Here is a 15,834-nt window from a genome sequence, read left to right on the forward strand (position 1 = left end):
GCTCCCTGCCACTGTGCCTTTGTAGGGGGGCCTGATGACAAGGGCATCTCAAAACTTCTTTTTCTTATAACAAGATATTGAATATAGTTCCCTGTGCTACACAGTAGGACCTTGTTGTTTATCTACTTTATATGCAGTAGTGTGTATATGTTAATCCCAAATTCCTACTATCCCTCCTCCCCCGTTTCCCCTTTCATAACCATAAGTTTGTTTTCTATGTCTGTAAGTCTGTTTCTGTTTTGTAAATAAGTTCACTCATATCATTTTTAGATTCCACAAATAAGTGAGATCATAAGATATTTGTCTTTGTCTGACTTACTATCTTAGTATGAATCTCTAGGTCCATCCATGTTGCTGCAAGTGGCATTATTTCATTCTTTTTATGGCTAATATTCCATATTCTTCTTTTAATGAGGGTTCAAGAGTACCTCAGAGATTCGTGTTGCCTGACAAAATGTAGCAGTATGAGACTAAATGGGCTGAAAAGCTGAGGGCTTTTAAAACGGAAATTGTAGGAGTGTGGGAAGGTATGAAAAATAACTGCAAAAAATGTTAAAAATCTCTCCCCTCCTGTCTCTGTCTCTGTCTCTCTCTTGTTTTCCACCTCCTCCCACCCCACCCTACATTATTCATTTTTCTAAAATCTATATTGTATGGAGGTGCGAAGAATGAGTCAGAACCCAATTTAAACTTTTGAGTTCCCTTCTCACAGGAAGAGATAAGCTAGTTAAAATCTTTCCTTGGATCTGCCCTCCGTCCCTTCTGGACCTCTGGACCCAACATTTGTACAAATTACTTTCCCTCTCTTACTCATTTTAGCTACCTGATTTTTCTGATTCTTATCATCAGCAAGCTTCTTTCCCCATGACCAAATCAAATGATAACTTCTGCTGACCCCAACTTCACGTAAGGCTGTGAGTGTGTTTGTGGATTCAAAGGATATAAAACTGTCTAGGAAAATCTCTATTCCCACATTATTTCTGAGTTTAGTAAGGGGTGGTTACATGAACTAATCCTTACATGAGCACCAGGAGGGAAGCACCATTATCATGGTACTTGATACAGGAAGTACATGAGGAAATGGGGGCTCACACAGTTTAAGGGATGTATCGCTATTCATGCTTAGAGCCATATTTTGAATTTGTTTGCTGATTGCAAAACATTTGCTTTTTCCCATTCACCATACTGTTCTCACAGTTCAAGGAAACGGTCGCTCTCATAACGCTTCTTGTACACACTTAAATGTCAGAGGATTGGCACAGGCAACGGTCCCTACAGTTCATGTGTTTAATCCCCACGTTGGCATCACCTACAGCAGTGAAGATGGGGAGGAGGAAAGAAATGTGAAAACCTATTCAGAGGGAGTGATCCAAGACTAAAGGATGCATAGAAAGCTTTTCTCAAACGAAAGTTAACCAAGAAGTTATGGTTTTTGTTTTGTTTTATTTTGTTTTTCTGTGTCATGCTCAGACATTAAATTGCACAGAGAATGAGACAGTAGACAGCAAAGAAAATTTACATTAAAGAAAAATGGATTTCTGGTTTTTTCATCAAAATGCATGTTATTGTTTCTAGTAGCCACTCAATATAAGAAATAAAGTTATAGAAATATCCTTGATGGAATCCCTGCTTCAACGACTGTAAACTCAAGAGACTGAGAACATTTTCCAACTGTCGTAATTTTTCTGATAAACAGAATTGAACCATCTATTGGTCTAGGCTCAGAGCACACCAGGAGGTAAACCAACATCAGGCATCAGTACAGGGAGAAGATAGGAGGTGCTTTATGGTGTCTGGGATTAAACCAGTTGGCTTTCCTAAAATAATTTTCAAGTAAATTATATCAAATCATTTATTATTCAATTATTTAATGCCTACATGAGCTAGATCTGGTGATAAAACGGTCAAAAAGACAGATATATAGTAGATTAACTAATGATCTTTCGAAGATGTCTATGATCTAATCCCTTGTGAATATGTTATATTATGTGGAAAAGGTACTTTACAGGTGTGATTAAGGCTAATGGCCTAGAAATGTAAATAGTCTGTTTGGGCTACATTAACAAGATACCAGAGACCTGGTGACTTAAACAACAGAAATTCACTTTCTCACAGTTCTAAAGGCTGGAAATCCAAGATCAAGGTTCCATCATGGTTGGTGTCTGGTGAGACCTCTCTTCATGGTTTGTAGAAAGCTGCTGTCTCACTGTGTCCTCACATGACGTCTTCTCTGTGTGTGCTCAAAGAGAGAGAAAGACATCTCTGATGTCTCTTCTTCTTGTTGTAAGGACCCCAGGCCTGTCAAGTGAGGGCCCCAGCTTTGTGGCAGGATTTAACTTCCTTGAAGCCCCTATCTCCAAATACAGTCATATTGGAGGTTTGGGATTGAGCATACGAGTTTTGGGGAAGCAAAAATCAGTCCATAACAAATAATATCCTGAGTTATCCAGGTGGGTCCAGTCTAATCACATGAGCCCTTAAAAGCAGAGGCTCTTCCTTGGCTGAAGTCAGGAAGATGGATTGGGAAAGGAAGGTAGGAGCGATTTGAAACATCAGAGGAATTCAACCTTCTATAGTTGGCTTTGAAGATGGAAGGGGCCACGAGCCATAGAATGTAGGTGGCTTTTAGAAGATAAGAATGACCCTTGTGACAAGAACTCAGTCCTATAACCACAAGGGACTGAATTCTGTAAACAACCTGAATGAGCCTAGAAGCATATTATCTCCCTGAACCTCCAGAAAGGAGTACGTACAGCTCTGCTGATACCTTAATTTCAGCCTTTGAGACTCAGAGCAGGGAAACCAGCTGAACCCATTGGATTTCTGACATACAGAACTGTGAGACAATAAATTTGTGTTGTTATAGCCTGCAAAGTTTGTAGCAACATGTTATAGCAGCAATAGAAAACTAATATAGATATGATCCCTTCTCTCCTAGAGCTTATATTCTAGTGGGCAAGATAACAATAGAGTAAGTTGACAAAATAATTGCAAAATGTAAAATAATTGCTCTGTGAAAAGTAAGCAAACAAATGAAACAGAGAATGTCCTAGGGGACCTATGTTTTAAGATCTGTTGGTAAAAGTGATATTTAAGCTGACCAAAAAGGAAGAGGAGGAGCTAGCTGCTCAAAGAACCAGAACAAGAGCATCCCATGCAGAGGGAACAGACATGCAAAGGCCTTGAGCTGTGAGACAGCTCAGGGTATTCAAGAAAATGAAAGGTGTTCAGAAGGTTGAGCACAACAAAGGACAGAATTTAGAAAAATGAAGTTGCAAAGATAGGCTGAGCAGAAAGAATGTGGTGCTTTTTCAAACATGATTAGAAATTTGGATTTTATTCTAAGTACTGTAGGAAATCCTTGTAAGCTTTTAAAGGAGAAGGGTGCTATGAGGTTGGGATTCTGAAACAGAAAAAGGACATAAGTAGAAAAACTGGAGAAATTCCAGAAATGTCCTTAGTTTAGTTAATAGTATTAATTTCTTGGTTTTGGTTTTCTTTTTTTTTTTTTTTTTTTTTGCGGTACACGGGCCTCTCACTGTTGTGGCTTCTCCCATTGCAGATCACAGGCTCCGGACGCGCAGGCTGAGCGGCCATGGCTCACAGGCCCAGCCGCTCCGCGGCATGTGGGATCTTCCCGGACCGGGGCACGAACCCACGTCCCCTGCATCGGCAGGCAGACTCTCAACCACTGCGCCGCCAGGGAAGCCCCAACTTCTTGGTTTTAATAATTGTATCTTAGTTATGTAAGGTGTTGACATTACAAGAAGCTTGGTGAACTATTTATGGGAACGCTCTGTACAATAAGAGTTGTATATGTTTGCAACACTTCTGCAAGTCTAAAAGTATCTCAAAGCAAAAGGTTAGAAGGAAAAAGAATGCCATGACCCACTTTTAATCTAGGAAGATCATTCTCACTTCTCAGTTGGAGGAAAGGTTGTAAATGCCAAAGAGTGAGTGTGAATGTGTGAAAACCAGTTAGGAAACTAACTCAGTAATCCAAGTAAGAGACAGTGAAGCAGAGAACTTGGTAAGGGGCAAGTTCAAAATCTGTTTTTGAAGTAGAATCCCCAGGTTTGATGAAGAATGACATGTATGTGTGTGTCACGTGCAAGAGCACACACGTGTGTATCCGTTGTTGGGATAAGCAGTGAAGGAGGAATGGGAGAAATCAAGTTTTAGGTTTCTAGCCTGAGAAATTAGGTAATGGCCTCATTTACTAATGAGAAGTTTGCAGAGTGTGGGGAGAAAGAAATATGAATTTTTAAGGTTAATGGACCTCAAAATGAGGATATCAAGGGTGCTGAAACTCTAAGGTGAGGTCTGGGCTGGAGATGTGTGTCAGGTGGCTACAAGCAGCAATGTGATATTTACATGCTGCTCTCTTGTGGTAGGAGGTAAGAGGCATCTGCTTCTTATAAACGACCAGGAGACATAACGTACAGGAAAGAACCTCTTAAGTTCGGACCAGCAGATTCATGCTAGAGGGTCGAAGATTGTCCACTAGAAATAGAATGCTTTTAACTTTTCACTGTGCCTGCCTTTTTGCTTTCTCGATAAAATTACTATCAGAAATGCCGTGATATCACAGCTCTGCTAGGCAGAATCAAGAAAAAGAAAGTATTTGTTAATGCTTGAGTCAGAGTAAAACTGGGAGAGTAATGGCAGGTGAATCAAGACTATGGACCATCTATGGAAAGGACTCTGGGAACAGAAATTTTGTCAGCATTTTGAGCTAGGGGCTTCTCTTTTCAGTGACCACTTCTAATACGTGCATGCATACATACATAAAATGGATAGATAGATAGATAGAGATAGAGAGATAGACTTATAAAATATATATGTGTGTGTGTACACTTATGTTTTTATTGACCTAAAACAAGTCAGCTATTTCTTCATACCAGACATTCTGGCACAGAGGTTGTGGCATCTGAAAATCATTGCTGAGTGTCTTAATCAGAAAATCCATAAAGGAATTTCCAGGCAACATATTTGAATGTAAAGTGTAAGAAATTTTATATTAGACCCCAAATCAAGGCACTGAGATCGGACGCTTCTTAGTGAAGAATTAGTGAAGCATTGATGAGGTCTCAACTAGGTTGATAGCCACGTGAGATGGGGAAGTGTGCACACTTACAGACAAATAGTGTATCGAAGCCAATGGTGAAGGAGAATTCCCCTCATTTCCCTCTTTTCTTAGAATTATTGCATAAAACATTCATTGATCTCTAGTCCAGACTTACAGAGTTCAATTCCTGTCTCCTCCTTCAGCACAACATGTGAGATTAAGTTTTAATAAGAGACTATCCAGAGGCCAGAGACAAAACCTGGACCACATTTCCACGTAGCTTGGATTGTGTTGCAAAATGGATAGCCTGAATTTCTTGGTTAGTTTGTCCAGTTGTTACATAAGAAACACATATTCCTTTTAATTAATTTTTTAAAAACTGGATTTTAGATATTTTGCATAATATAATATGTTACAAATACCCTTTTTGATATAACAAATACATATCTATTATTAAAGAAAGTATAATTAATTTCATTGGCATGAATTTAATTTTGTTTTCCAAATGGAAATATATTCCAAATAAATTTACATTTTTCAGTTTGATTTAGAAACTTGAAGACAGAATATCCTTTACTGCACAAGTTTCTTAGTTTTCATTTAAATCTATTGAGAAAAATAGGGGCAGGGAATGTTAGATTACAACCCTAACCCATGACTATACGAGGTTGCACCTGACTTTTCTAGTGCTCCCTTGCTATGGAGCAGAAGGCTCCATTGTGCGAAAGCTAGAGATGCTTGTATGATCCAGTTCTCTACAGTTGCTATTGCTGTTGCTTTCCGCTATAGATGCCTAATTTACCCTGAGAGTGGTCCAGCTTTCGGCTGCTGGGCAGTGTGTCCAACCCCAGCGATCTACTACTCCCAGCATCAATTTCTTTGCTGTTGACCCCAGCTGCAGGGGTACATAATAGTGCACTGGCATAGACTTCCTTTCTCAAGGCAGTTACTTCAGTATCACAGTCCAGTGGGGGAACAAAAGGAAGCAGATAGAGCTCTTTAAAAAGCTAGGGAGTTGTTGGCACTACCTGCTGAGTCTATTGAGAGGAACTCCCAGACCAAGTTGACCCTTCAAGGAAAGAGCGGAGATATCCCATGAAGCAATTGTACAAGCCTCTTAGTGGAACTTCACTCTTTAAGCGGATCACCTGGTGGTTGACATCACTTCCTTGCTTAAAAAAGCATTACCGTTTTCTGTGTTTTAACTTGGTTATCTTTTTGCAGACAGAACCCCCTGCTGAAATCTTCAGACATACGCTACTCACCCCAGTATACCCTCTGTGGCAGTGGGTAAATGGCAAATAAAAAGGTTCTCTCCATCAAGTCGATTGACGAGGGCAGGTGGCAGGGTACCCAATGATGCTTTTGCTCTCCAAGCTGCTTAATGTCTCCGAGATCAAACACAAAGATCATGGGAGGAACGGGTGATCAGCGGGCAACAATAGATGACTGTACTCGGTCCTGGATGAGTTGTGTGACTCAGACAAAATGGATGGCCCCATTTAAAATAACTTCAGAATTATCAAAGGAGGTCTCTGTAGTTACCGAATGTGCCTTCAGACTCGAATATTATTTTTCAGCCCTGCTGGTGCTACTATTGCAGGGTGAGAAAGAAATGTAAAAAGAGATTTCTCATCATTCAGGCTTCTTCTTCATATGCTTTTTCCAAAGACGAATACAAATTTTATACGAGGGTTTGGGAATGAGCCTGGGACAGTATAACCCCATCCACAGAAATGTTTGTGGGATACAAGAAAATAGGCACGCTGTGTGGCCCACAGGTTTTCACCAAGAAAAAAGTACATAATTTTGCTATTGCTCATTAGGGACATTGTGTCTTGCCCCCACTAGAGAAAAGGTAATCATAAGAAAAGTTACATATTTTAGTTGTTATATTTATTGACCAAGTTTAATTTCCCAGACTGAAATTTTTTGTCAACTTCTTTTATTCTGTAATAGAAATACAAACTGCCCTCTACATATACATCAAACTTTTATAATGGCTAAAATGAAACCAAAATTTCTCCCAAAATTTTATATAACAAATATGTTTTGTTTTTTAAAGTATTGATGTTTTTAACTAATATCATAAAAACGTAAACAGTACCAAGGGGTATCACATGAAAAGTCTGTCTCCTTCCCACTTGAAACCCCCAGTTTCCTCATTCTCTCTCTCTCAGAAATAACCACTATACCTTATTTCAATGTATAGTTCCAGAGATCTGCATATTTACAAATATATACATATATATATACACACACACACTTTTTTCATTCTTTTTTCATGTTTTATGCAATTGAGGACCTACCATCTTTGCTGTTCTATACCTTGCTTTTTTCCATTTAACTATTCCTAAGAAATATTTACATAAAGGTACATATATGTTTACCTAATTTTCAATGGCTACATATCATTCCATAATATACGCACTTCAAAATTTACTTTTCCTATCCCCTATGGATTGACATTTAAAATGGTTTTCACTTTTTGCTATTATAATCCATGCAGCAACTAATTCTTACACAGATTTTTTTGCACATATGTCCAAATGTATCTGTAAGATACATTTTTCAAATGAAAATTTGAAGGAAAAACACTGCATTTTTGACATATTACTGAATTGCCTTCCCAATAGTTGGTACCAATCTAAATAACCACCAATAATATATATTCCCTATTTCCCCTATACTTGACAGCACGATGTATATTTACACTTAATGTATTTTACCCATTTGAAAATATTATTTTTAAACATGCTTTTCATTAATTATAAATGAAGCTGAGTTGGTTTCCATGCATTTAGACACCTTTTTTGTGAATTGCCATCTTTTTATCATTGATTTGAAATGCCACATACATATTAGGTTGAGCCATATGAACTTGCCATTTTCATTGGTCAGAAAGAACTCACAATCAGCAATTTCATATAGTACAACCAGATAGACAAACAGACAGATAGATGGATGAATGCTACTTACCTCTATCAAAATTTAATTAATATGACTTAAAAATACATAACAAGGTACTTCTTTATTCTCCTTTTTCAGAAATATCTTCTCTGTTTCTCTCTTATTTTTTATATGAACATATAAAGATGTCTTCTTTTTCCAAACAAATTAATATTGCCATTTAAAAAATTTGTACTAAATTATATTTTTAATTCAATTTAGAGATAAGAGCTTTATGCTATTGAATTTTTCTATCTTCTTCTGGGATCCAAAAATGCAATGTTGTAAAAATATCAAATCCTTTATGTCTCTCAGTCAGTAGACATTTAACATTTTTCTTTTATATAGGTCTTATTTTTATAATTAATTTTATTTCTAGGTATTTTATAAATATCATGATCATTACAATGAGATTTTTTTTCTTCTATTATATTTTCTAGTTTTGGGTCTTTAGAGAAAAATGTTACTTTTGAATACTAACTTTATAATCTAATACACAATTTTTTTCTGTTAATAATTTTACTTAATTTCATGAATTCTCAAATATATAATCATACCATTTGCATGTAATCATAATCTCTTACATTTTTATACTTCTTTTTCCTTCTTACATGTAATTGTATCAACTAGTACTTAGAAAACAATATTTTGTTCTTAAACAAGTTTCTAGTTTCTGGTTTGAAATTTTATATATATATATACATATATATTATATATATGTATATATATATATATATATATTGGGAAGAATCCCTTTATTTCTGTGAACATTTGACTAAGAGTTTTTATGCAATATGTCTGTTAAATTTCATCACATACTATTTTGGAATACCTTTGACAGACAGTGAAAGGATTATATGACTTTTCTCCTGTTATCTCTACTAACAGCAAATTTTATTAATGAATTCACTAAAACTGAACCATCCTTGCATTCCTGATGTAATTGCACTCATTTTTCTTTCATGCGTTGCTGAATTCCATTTACTAATGTAGTATTTTATTTCAGAATTTCATATTAATATTCATGTGAGATTTGTTTGTAGCTTTATGGTGCAATATTATCAGTGCAATAATGGCCTTAGAGAAAGTAAATTGGAAATTTTCCACCTCTCTCAATTCTCTGAATAACTTGGCAATATTTGAGCCATTTGATCTCTGAATATTAGCAAAATTTCCCTGTGAATTTTTCTGTATCTGGTGTTTTAGGGAAGAATAGTTCTTTGGCAAAATTTTTGATTTCTTCTAAAATATTTAATATGTTTTATTTTCTCTCAAATATTTTATTTTAATCATTCCTTCTATATAATTTTAGTGTATTTTATATTTTTCTCAGTTTTTCAATGAAACAGGCTATTGACAATATAATAGAAAGACACAGTGAACATACTTTGAAGGACTTTTAAGGAAGAATTTAAGTCAATGATCAATTATCAATGAAACCTTTGTGTTTATCTGTGTGACCTCTCTAGTTCCTAAATATTAATGACCAACAGAATCAGGAGACAGAGAACGTAGTTTTATGTGTTTATGTCTTGTATGTGTAACGTGTGTCTAAGGGGGCTTCTGACAACATTTCTACCAATAATGAGTTTCAATTCACTATTATATACTTGCATGAAATCTTAAAATCAGAATATAATACAAAATTATGAAAAATAAGTAATTTGCCCAAGTTTTTAAAGCTAATAAAAGGTTGAGCTAGGACTAGAGAGCATGCCTGAGAATTCTAAGACTATTTCCACTCTACTATATTCCTTTCTTTTCTCAAAAAGCATGAAGAATTGTAAGATGACTAATTTTAGCAATGTAACTTGTAGTTTAAGTATATATAAGGGTTTTAAACAATTAGTAATGATTCTTTAAATGAGAAAATACTGTCAGTAAGCCAGGAGAATTTTTTTTTTAATTTCTCTTCAACATATCTATCAGCATAGTAACTACATTTAAAAAATAATTTATGTAAACTATAGTTAAGATAAAATTTGTCATGCATTATTCTGGTCTCTCTGATATGCAAAGAAATGCTTATTAACAACCAAAGGAGTAATGTTTTAAACTACGAAAATTATTAAAACACAATGTCATTTTGAGCTCTGCTGTTCATTTAAGGGAAATATTTGTGAGAATTGTGAGTGGTTCTGGTAGGTTCATGGGAAAGGTAAGAACTGTCCTTAAACACAATAGACATTGGTGAAAATAGATATTTGGAATAGATATTTGGAATTTGGAGTTTTTTTTTTCAGTTTCAAAGCCACATAGGTGTGTGCATAGATGCCAAAATAACATTTAAATGGTATAGTGATAAAAAGAGAATATTTCTCTTAAATCCTTTAGAATTTTCATTTGTCTGATTATGTTCAACCAAATGGGTTATGAGACTGTGTACCTGAACAGAAGTAGAGTCGTTGTATGCATTCTGACAACTAGAACCATTTCCTTATTTAGCCATTATCACCAATATGAATGGTTGGAATCGGGTTAGGTACATTAAGACACATATGCTTGGGACTTTACAGGCACCGAAAGCCCAGAATTCCATGAGAGTTGGGCAGTGAGCCACCCAAGACTGACATATCCTGATATATTCATAAAAAAATATTTTATAAGCCAACTTTCATCAACAACTTCCCTGGTAAATACCTACATCTTATGGTGGCTAGGAAGTAGGGGAGGGGAAAAAAGATGGAAAAAATTAACTCAAGGAGATCTTGATTCTATCTTTTCCAAACCTTCAGTCCTTTCAATATTCTAAATATACCCTAGCTAGATGTTGCAATGTCCCATACCAAACATCAGAAATCAGAATGATCAGAATGAGCCTCACAGGAGAAATAAACCTTCACTTTCTTCCTTTCACCTATATTCATCTAGAATTGAAGCAGGAGAACATTACCAAGGACATTCTTATTTTGTTAGCTATGAATGAAGAATATAAAGGACTGGCAATTATAAAATTTTTGCTTTAGGAAACTTCAGTCAATGGAGGAAGACATACTTGAAATTTTTGTCTGCCGGTTTGTGTTATTAACCACTTTTTAATTAATATAAATTCCTGTCTGAATATTACTATTCCTCAACAGTATGAATTTGACTGTGTCAAACTTGGTTATTATATAACAAACAATGAAATTAATCTTACCATGATTTTGAACTAAATCTTGGTGGAAGAGAAAGATCATAAAACATGAGTGACTACAAAAGTCACTGCATCCTTCCAGGCCTCAGTCTCCTCACCTGTGAAAAGAAAGTGGTGGCCAGATTAACTTGAAGATGCAAAACTTCCAGTTGCTAAACTGCTCCAGTTGCTAAGCAACTCTGGAGTTTGCTTCTTTTTTTTTTTTTAACATCTTTATTGGAGTATAATTTCTTTAGAATGGTGTGTTAGTTTCTGCTTTATAGCAAAGTGAATCAGCTATACACATACATATATCCCCATATCTCCTCCCTCTTGTGTCTCCCTTCCACCCTCCCTATCCCACCCCTCTAGGTGGACCCAAAGCACCGAGCTGACCTCCCTGTGTTATGCAGCTGCTTCCCACTCTGGAGGTCGCTTCTTTACTTATATCTCTTCTAAAGTTGGGAATCTTTCCTTGAAATGTAAGTTTCAGTTAGGAAGAAGGAAAGGAGGAGCAGCCTTTCAAGATAAATAAATCATTCTTAAATGATCAGTGAATATAGAGGCATCCACCACTACATAATGAAGGAAGAATATCCATTATTTTGAGCACAGTCCCGAATATTCACCAATAGTTTCAGAGCCTTATTCCCTGATAATAGAAAGTCATCTCCTTCCATTGAATTTACCTCTTTTATTACGAGGCAGAGACTGAGCCTACATTTCAACATAGATAAGCATAAGTTTAGAGATTTCTCTTTACTTTCTCTCTAGATGTCCAGATGTAAATGTGTGTGGTAGGAAAAAACTATTTTTACCTTGATAGCTTCCATTTCTAAATATTAAACATCCTCCCCATGACAAAATTTAAAATCAAACATTAATTATAGATTGACTCTAATGACAGAATATTAACTAGAAGAGTCCACTCACAGGGCAAAAGAGCATAATTCTATATTATAATATTTAGAATTGTGAATGCACTCAGTATTTGTCCTGTGGCGTTAACTGTTATCCATGAACCAGTTAGACAGTGAATGTTAATTGTAAGAAATGCAAAAAAGAGGTCAATATTCACGATGCTGAGGGAGCTATAAATATAAAATATGATTTCTGTACTCCCCACTGGGAGCTATAAGTAAAGCTGAGTACAAGGGACAGATATCTTGTGTGGGAACACATCAGCACAGCAGCAGGTTATGTGGGAAGACAAAGTCACAGAATTTTATGGTTCTTAATTGTTCCAGCCCTCAATTATATTTATCTGTAAGTTGGCCATGAGTGATGAGAGCCAATGTTTTATTGGGAGCACTGAAAGGCACCTTGCCTACCACCTGGGCCACAATGCACTGGAAATCGCTAGGACACTATGGCAGGAAGGCAAATGCTGGTGGCCCCAAAACTATTGCCAATTGCTGAGCTAAAAGTGTTGTTTGAATCACGTTTATATGACTTCATCTAGCAAGGTGGAAAACAGCTCATGCTTTGACAACTGTTGGATGTTCATGCATCGGACAGTTATGAGGAAATTCTGAGGAAAAGTTTGCTGTGGAAACTGTCAGGAAAATGTGGCTAAGTGGCATCAAATTGCAGAAAGTACTTTACAGTAATTAGAAGTGTTTGTGAACTAGGTACATGGTGAGGGCCATGCACAAAAAATCAAGGACCATAAATATTCTCAGATTAAATTTCCATGGCAGGAGAGACAAGAGACTATGGCAGAGACTGTTTTGGAAGAGGAGGTCTTATACATGCTTAAAGTGCTATATATCAATTATATCTCAAAACTGGAAGAAAAAATAAAATTTAAAAAAATGCTCTTTGGTACCATAAAGTGTATATATTTTTTAAATGGTAAGACTACTTCCACTTTCTTTTTTCCTAATGGGAGTTGTAATCATATTTTGTCTAGAAAACCATATTTAAAGGCCATAGAGGAGTGAAGAGTGTGTTTTTAATGCAAAATAGCATTCTAGAACATTTGGCCTATATGGTGACCTGGAGCTGCTCATCGAACTACAGTCCATATTTATGCCTTGCACAGAGTGGCAAATGTGGTAACTGGATTAGGACTCTGTAGACAGGAATCTGGGTTTGCCACCATGAACTGAGTGATCCTGGGCAGTTTATTAAATCTTGAGACATAGTTCTCATTACCTAAAGAATGAGCACAGTCATTTCTGCACCACTTACTCTACAGGTCAGTGGGGACAATAATGGAAGATAATTGCTATCACAGTGTTTTGATTAAAATATGACAATAAGTAGAATTCTAATACTTTGTTCATTTATTCAACAAATGTTTTACTAAGCACCTAAGGCATGGTGGACACTATTTTAGGTGCAAGAAATTCAGTGGTTAATCAAATAGTTCTTGCCCTTATGATCTTACATCTTGATGGAGGAGTCAAATGTAAATAAACTTAGAATATCAGGTAGTGATAAATGCTAAGAAAACTAATGAAACGGGGAGAAAATAGACAGTGATTGTATTTGAGTGCAGAAACACTTCTGAACAAGTTACCAGTGAAGACTTTTCTGATGAAGTGATATTTGAGTAGAGATCTTAATTACTTGAGAGGTGAGCCATGTGAAAATCTGGGGCATGAGCATTAATGATTAAAGGAGCAGGTACAAAGAACTGAGGCATGAACATATTTGGAGTGTTTGAGCAACAACAAGAAGACCAGTGAAGCTAGAGCAGAGAGAGAAGAAGAGTAATGGACAATGGAAAGGCAACCAGGGCAAATCATGTATGACTAATCATAATGATTTAGGATGTTATTTCAAGTGCAATGGAAAACTATCGGAATGTTGTGAGCAATAGAGGCTATGCACTGATATCTGCTTTCAAAGGGTTATTTTGGCTGCCAGGTAAGAATAAAAATGGAGGCTTCTGCAGTAGTCTGGTTCACAGATGATGGTGGCTTGGACTAATGTAGGTGCAGTAAAGGTAATAGACTCAGAATGTGTTTTAAAGGCAGAGCCTAATGAGTTGTGAAAGAAATCCTTTATTTGAATGGAGTAGACCTTTGAGCACTGCTCTGATGCTCCCTGGATAAAGGGTATCGAACCTTTATATTTCTGGGCTCCTCTAACCTAGTAGATCCATGAATCCATGGATTCACAATCCATGAAGGTTGTTTTAAACTAAACTTACAGTATCTCTGAGAGGAACTGGGGAGGTAATGGACAGCTACATCTACTCATTTGTCTACCCTTTACATGATTCATTTGCTGGTTGGTAATAAACCAAAATGAAAGCAACTTCCAATGCAATAGAAAATATATTTTCTTGGTGGAAAATAAAAAAAAGCAAGGAAATTAGTTGAGAGTAAGGTGCTGGAGAGCTGGTTTTGAATATTTAAAGTGAGGGGAGGTGTAAAATAGTTATATTGAAGAGAGGGAAAGTGAATTAACTAAGGAAATGTAGTGAGACTAATAAGCATGATAATGACCCACTTGAAATTAGTGGTGGTTATTTAACATTAGACCAGTTAGCATGGCAGTGTATTTTTCATATCCATGTATGGCTGCTTGTAATCAGGAGCACAGAGGTTAGAGTGCTGGATGTAACCACCTTCGGATTCTGCCAGGAAGTATGATGCAGGAGAAAGGGAGCTGAAGAGACATGGAATATAAGTTGGGTAAGAGACATGAGAGGATGGACACTGTAAAAGTGGTTAGGTCAATAGATGGAAGGATTATTAAAGTACACAGACTGAAGAGAATATTCTAGAAAGATAGAAGGTGTTCAGAGATGGGATCTTTGAAATTGGTAGTGTCATTATCAGTAATTGACCAGGTTTGGGGTATGGCCCTGGGCATGAGTGGCTACACAGACTCAGTAGCTTAAATAGGAAAGACATTCAAGTATTTTTGGCTGATAATTGAGTCTAATAGGGGCTTCTAAATCAACTTTGAGACTCTGAATTCTTTGTAGAGCATTTTTATTTGTATTTTTGGTCCTCTTATCAACCTTGTGTTAAGTTTGAAGTGTTTAGGATATTTTCTTTGAGAAGATAGGATAACAGGGAAAATTCTCTTCCTGTAAAGCTCATAGAAAATATAGATTATTTGGGATCTTTCTGAGACTTAAACCCTCAAGTGTGAAAGCACTGTTTATTAGAGATCAAAATTTCATGCTCTAAGATGAAGTATTACTTGAAGACTTCGATTCATTTATTTCCTCATCCTCTTTTCCCTCCTCTTCTTTTTTCTCTTTCTCTTGCCCTCTCTCCTTCTTTGCTTCCAGATAGACAGAGAGATAGATAGATATGTCAATAAATTGGAAGGTAGATAAATAGGTAAATAAAATATCTTTGCAATAGATCTTAATTTACCCTTTTGCATTCAAATTTACCTGAAATATACTGAGAATCAAATTATATCACTGCTGGATAGCAGCAGCTTTTTAGCATCAGAAGGGATAATACAGCCATGAAACAAATATTATACATTTCAAAGACTTATGAAACATCAGGTTGTGTGTCCATAACTCCCAGAAAATTAAGAAATACACACGGAAAACAGAATCTAAAATAATAAGCCACCCTGTGTTACAGATAAAGACAAATTAACATAGAAGGTATGACTATATAGTAAATGATTTAATATTTTTTAACCAAACACATCAGAACTTATATTTCAACTTTGAGAGTTTCCCCCTTCAGAGTAGCCACCTGAGTAGGTTATATATTAT

The sequence above is a fragment of the Delphinapterus leucas genome, chromosome 8 (genome assembly GCF_059928025.1).
Source record: "Delphinapterus leucas isolate spDelLeu-1000000601 "Yukka" chromosome 8, BTC_Dleu_Yukka2, whole genome shotgun sequence".
NCBI classification, from domain to species: domain Eukaryota; kingdom Metazoa; phylum Chordata; class Mammalia; order Artiodactyla; family Monodontidae; genus Delphinapterus; species Delphinapterus leucas.